Below are 6000 nucleotides of genomic sequence, written 5' to 3'. Positions count from 1 at the left end.
TCCCCCTGGTATCTCTTGTCTCCTACTTTCATGGTCATCAAATCTGGCATTTTTAGCCCGGGCACGTGGCCACCTGGAGGAAAGAAAGACTACACTGTCCTCCCGCCTTGCAGCAGGCGTGGCTATGTGGGTCTGGCCAGCGGCAGCTGCTAAGAATCTTCCTTGCAGATATGCCTGTCTGCTTCCTCCTCTGCCCTCCTTGTCCTGCAGTCTGGAATGCGCTTCGTGGCTGGAGTTGCCCACTTGGACAGGACCTTGAGGGCCACGCCCCGGTGAGGGTGAAGGGCGAGCTGGAAGGGACGGGTGAGGTGTGGAGAGCAGTGCCATATGCTAGCCCTGGTCCACTCCTTGAAGCTTTTATGTCAGGGGCTCTCATTCTGTGTCTGTCCAGCCCCTGCCTGATCTGATCCGGATACAATCAGGTGAAAAGCGACTCATAATTAATCGAGGGTCCTCGGGTAAGTTGTTGAGCACAACCGAAAACATCAAAGTCATCTTCCTATAGAAGTTAGATCTTCAGGGGCACGTGGGTGGCTCAGTCAGTTAAGTGTCTGACTTCAGCTCAGGTCATGATCTTGCAGTGTGTGGGTTTGAGCCCCGCATCAGGCTCTGTGCTGACAGCTCGGAGCCTGGTGCCAGCTTCTGATTCTGTGTCTCCCTCTCTCCCTCTCTCTCTCTCTCTCTCTCTCTCTCTGCCCCTCCACCATGCACGCTCTGCCTCTCTCTCAAAAATAAATAAATATTTCGAAAAAAAACCGAAAAGGCAGTTAGATCTTCAGTTCAATGGCATCTTTGATGGTGACCACATTTACATTTTGCTGTAGAAAATATGACATAAGATTAGGACAGATCATCACAAGTGACACTAGTGGCCGTGGAACCACTTCTGGTTCTCGTGATGTGCTGAGAGCATGTTGCCCCTCTCTCTCCCACAGTAAGCCCACAAAGTGATTTAAAGCAGGTATGGATATGATCTAACAAACACACGTTCCAAAACAAGAAAGCTGGGTGAGCCAGAAAACGTGCTGGTTCCTCGCAGGCAAGAGAAAACACTGGATCAGGCATAGGTAGGCAAGACCTAGAACTTTCCACAGTAAAGGCACTCTCACTCAGGGGAGCTGAGTCACGGAAGGTAACAGCCGGTGAAACTAACGTGAAAACTTGCCCCGAAGAGCCCAATGTGACAGATCAATCAGAACAGGAATTATTTTATGATATTGGAAAATTAGTATCTTTACAGATGAAGAGGAAAAGCACTGTGAAAATAAGAATTAGCCGTTACGAAAAAGAACGAATTAGGGATTCTGGAGGTGAAAATGTCTGATCATTGAATAAAGTGGGGGCCCGCCCGGGGACCACACAGCAGGGTAGAAGGCACCGGAGAGCAAATCTATCTACGGCAGGCGGCTGGATGCCAGGGTTTGGGCAACAGCCCCAGTGGCAAGCCCATCCATGACATCCACCTTCTGCCTTTGGTCTTGAGCTCTGGGTCAGCCAGGGGACTTGCTGGTGTGCAACCGAGGCCAACTCCAGCAGAGTGAAGCAGTGAAGGAACATAGCGATGTTCCTGGAGTCCCCAGTAGTCAGGAAGCGGGCAGACCCCACTCTTCTTCTCTGTGAGATCCAGCCAGGTCCCCATCCCACCTCTCAAAGGAAGGTGGTTTCCCCCTAAACTAAACTCTCTTCTCTCTTTCTCTCTCTCTCTCTCTCTCTCTTAGGACATGGGATGAATAAATCACTCCCTGCTGTCTTTACCTGCTACTGTTGACCTGTTCCCAGCAGTAGAAACACACCCAAGTCCCCTTCCTTGGAAAAACCATTCTGCCTCCACCCACTTCTTAACTTCCAGGAAGTTCTCTCTCCTCCCCACCGTTCATGAGCTTGAAAGCATCACCAGAGCCGGCGTGGAGGGTCCACCTGCCTGTTTCTCTAGAGGTGACCTCCTTGGCTAGACTGGAGCCAAGGACTGAAGGGTGCCCTGAGCCCAGACTCACGTGCTTTGTCACTCCTGCAGAGGCACACAGAGGGAAACAATGCCCCTTCCCAGGTATGCATGCACCTGCTCCTTTTATGGAATTCAATATTCCATTGAACACAGAAGAGGGAATGCTGGGGCAAAGAGTTTGCAAGGTTTATCCTGATGAACTTGGCTTCCCAAGAGGCTGTATCAGTTGATGTCCAATGAGTGTGTGTGTATACATATAGAGATATATACACCCGTTTTGGAACTTGACGCATCTAATCGGTACAAATGTTAGACCAACGCTCTTTCTATTTAAATGTTAAAATTATTAGTGAGGTGAAACATGTTGTCGTATGTATTCTGGTTATATTTTTTATGCGTTATTCAGTGCATATCCGTTAAGGATCTTGATATCTGTTCAGTGAATCGTTCCTTCTCTTATCATGCACTGACCCTTGTTAACCCTAATAAGGTTTTGTTAGCTTGGTCTATTTTGATTGATGTAAAAATAGTTATTCGCTGGCTCAGGTTCTAGGGGTGGAACTCAGACCTTGCAGTTCTTAAAGCTCCCAGCTGATTTCAGCGTGCAGCCAGGGAGCCTGTGACCCTCCCGCCCCACTCTAGCGGGGTGGCTAATGAAGCCACCTCTGTGTCCTGCCTACACTAACATGAGGTTGCTGGGTAGACCTCTCCATGCCTCCTGGTGCACATCGGGCTCTGCTGAGCCCCAGCCTTGTCTGAGTCTTTTGATGAATGCACATTAATCACTGGAAGGATCCTTCCCTGTTCACCCGCTGTCACCTTCTCCCCACATCACTCCCAGCCCCCGAACCACGGTATCCTTCCTTCTCCCTCCCCTTCTCTGTTACAAATTCTGTTTCCACACTAAGATGAACTTCCTCATGTTCATGCATGTAGCCCCCTCCTGTCTACACATCACTTCTCTCATCTTTGCTTTTCTACCCTTCCCATTGCGACCAGGACCTTCACATTATTGATAAGTGACAGTGTTCACCGGGCACGTGCTCCAGGCTGAGCATTTGTCAAACATCGCTCACTAGATTCTGACCCTCGGAAGTAAGTACAGTCCCTCTTTTATAGATAAGGAAATTGAGCCCCCCCCCGCCCCCCCGCTGCCGAGGTAAGATGTTTAAGGCACACACACACCCCTCCCACAGCCCACCACAGCTTATAGAGGGAGTATCACCTCTGAGTCAGGCTCTGGCCCCTCCAGATCCGATGTGGTCCCTCTATCTCATTCACTGTGGCATCTACTAAAGGGGGGACCCAGGCAAGGGACATAGGAAAGAACTTCAGTTGTGTGTGAATTAGTCTGCTCGGGCTGCCACAATAAGAAAGTAGAGATGGGGCGCCTGGGTGGTTCAATCCATTGAACGTCCAACTTCGGCTCAGGTCATGATCTCACGGTTCGTGGGTTTGAACCCCACGTCAGGCTCTGTGCTGACAGCTCGCAGCCCGGAGCCTGCTTCGGATTCTGTGCCTGCCTCTCTTCCTGCCCCTTCCCCACTCATTCTCTCTTTCTCTCTCAAAAATAAAAATAAACATAAAAAAAAAAAAAGATAGCAGAGACATTTATTCTCTTACAGGTCTGGAGGCTGGAAGTCCCAAAGCAAGATGCCAACAAGGTTGGGTTCTGGTGAAATCTCTCCCCCTGGGTTGAAGATGGCCGGGCACCTTCTTGCTATGCCCTCACATGACCTCTTCTTCTTGCTTAGGTCGGGAGGGAGCCGAGCTCTCTGGTGTCTCTTCTTAGGGACCTACCCGTATGTCCCCATTTAATGTAATTACCTCCTTAGACGCCCTGTCTCCAAATATAGGGGGTTAAGGCTTCTGCATATGAATTGAGGGGATGGAGATATTCGGTTCCTGGCAGTGTGTGTGCATGCCCACGTGGATTAGAACAGAAGGCCTATTTGGCATACCTGGCGGGTATACCTGCTCTCCCAGGTGCTGACAAAGTTCTGGGTCCTATGACAGGCGGTAAGTTGCAGGGCCTACGGCACTCGCCAAGCATAACGGGAGTGTTCAGGCAGTGATCTCAGTCCTGCCCGTTATGGCCAAACATCCATTTGGCCTTTTGGGGCTTTGGCTGCCCACTTGTGCTAGGCTTCTGCCTAGGGGTGCCTGTCCAGCCCTCTGGGTCAGCGACAACCTGCTTCTGGCCATGACCCTGTCTCTCACCCCACCCAAGTGCAAAGACTCCAAAGCCCTGATCCCCTGAGGCCTAGTCAGCCCCCAGGAGGCAACGCCTTTCCAGCCAAGGACGCCTGGCCCGGAGCCCTCTGCCCCATCCAGAGGGTGCCAGCCTGGCCCAGTTCCAACAGCCAGGCTCCCAGACACATCTCCGTACCACTAGCTGGCTGTGTGTCTGCAGGGGGCTTTGCCTTTCTGAGCCCCAGTCTCTCCACCAGGAAAACGGGGGGTGGCTGTGTCAGCCTCACAGAACCCTTGTCAGGGTTTCTCAGCTGGGGCCTGGGGAGTGCTCGGGGCTGAAGCTCTTCCCCTCATTATCTAGGCTGGCTCTGATCTCCTGCCTTCCCTCTCCTCGGGGTGAAGGATCCCCAGGGGCCTGCGGGTTTCTGTTGCACAGAAGCAGCCCAGACCCGCCAAGGAAGCCTGGAACGGGGCTCTGCCAGGGGAAGCTACTGACCGTGGCCAGGCAATTATTTTTAATGAGTCCGACTCTCCCGCAGGCCGTGAGGCTTGGGTAAGGGTCCTGCAGCCACAGGAAAGGGGGCCCACCGGGGATTCCCGAGAATGGGCCGCCACCCACCGGACTGCACCCACTCCTGCCTCTCCTGGCATTTCAAAAGAAAACTTTCTATGCCTGTTGGTAATCATATCAATAATAATATCAATAATATCAACAGCCACGGGGTAACAAGGAACTAAAAACAGTATGAATATTATGACAACTAAGGCCAGCTCTGGGCAAGCTGCCATCTGAGCCCGGCAGCCGCTGAGCCCTGCCCCCAGATGCCACTTTCTGTCGCCGTGAGGGTCACCATCACTCGTCGCAGAAGCTGCGATCCTCCTGCCAACTTCGCCTGGTGTCTCCCCAAGGGCTTGAACCCTACAGGGATGAGACAAGGACGTGTGCACTGAGGGGCCCAGGAAGTGATCATGCCAGTGGGGAACTTGGCAGGGCTTGGATTAGAAGGTGTCACGGGCGAGCTTTAGAGAATGAAGACGATTTCCAAGCTGGGAGTCAGAAAAGCATCTCATGGGGGAGAACATAAGTGAAGATGTAAGGCAGAGAAAGGGGGACAGCCTCCTTGGAGCTGAGCGGGGGTCTCGGGGCCTTGAAGAGGCTGCATTTGGTGCTGTGCTCTCCAGGAAGTACAGCCACATCCAGAAGGGTGCCTTGATGGGGCCTGCACAGAGTGAGCCGTCCCTGGAGATGTCATGATGGCTGCTGTGAGTGGGGGTTACAGGGGCCAAGAGGTGGGGAGGCAAGATGGGGCTGCCCTAGAAACGCCTTTTCTTTCTCTTTGCTGACAGCTTCTGCCTGGTCCAGCTCCAAATCCTCCTTGGGGTTTCCTGGTTGGCCCCACTGCAAGCCAGCTCCCCCTGCAGACTCACTCCTATGCCACTGGTCTCTCTTTCCCTTCCTCCTGCCCCTTCCAGGACCTTCCTTCACAGCTGGGGTCACTGGGGAGGCGGGGAGGGTGTGATGGGGGCAGGGAGAGGGTTTGGTCCCTTCTGGGAGTGGTTCAGCTTCTTGAGGGGAGCTGGCCACCCACTGCCTCCTGACCCAAGCCCCACACGGATCCTTGACCCAGACACATAGTGACTCCTGAACACAGACCCCTAACCCTAGTTACACCCTGATTTTGACACCAGTCACGCACTGGTCTTTGGCTGTCATGCTCCAACCCTTGACCTCAGCCATGTTTACCCTTTACTGGCCACACCGACCCTCGATGTTAGGCAGGCCCTGATGGCCAAGCCTGGCCCCAGACTAAACCACACCCTGCCTGATCTTGGTCTTGCTGACCCTGACTAGGAATGCTGCA

The sequence above is a fragment of the Panthera leo genome, chromosome A2, assembly GCF_018350215.1.
Source record: "Panthera leo isolate Ple1 chromosome A2, P.leo_Ple1_pat1.1, whole genome shotgun sequence".
NCBI classification, from domain to species: Eukaryota; Metazoa; Chordata; class Mammalia; order Carnivora; family Felidae; genus Panthera; species Panthera leo.
This window is presented reverse-complemented; position numbering follows the sequence as displayed.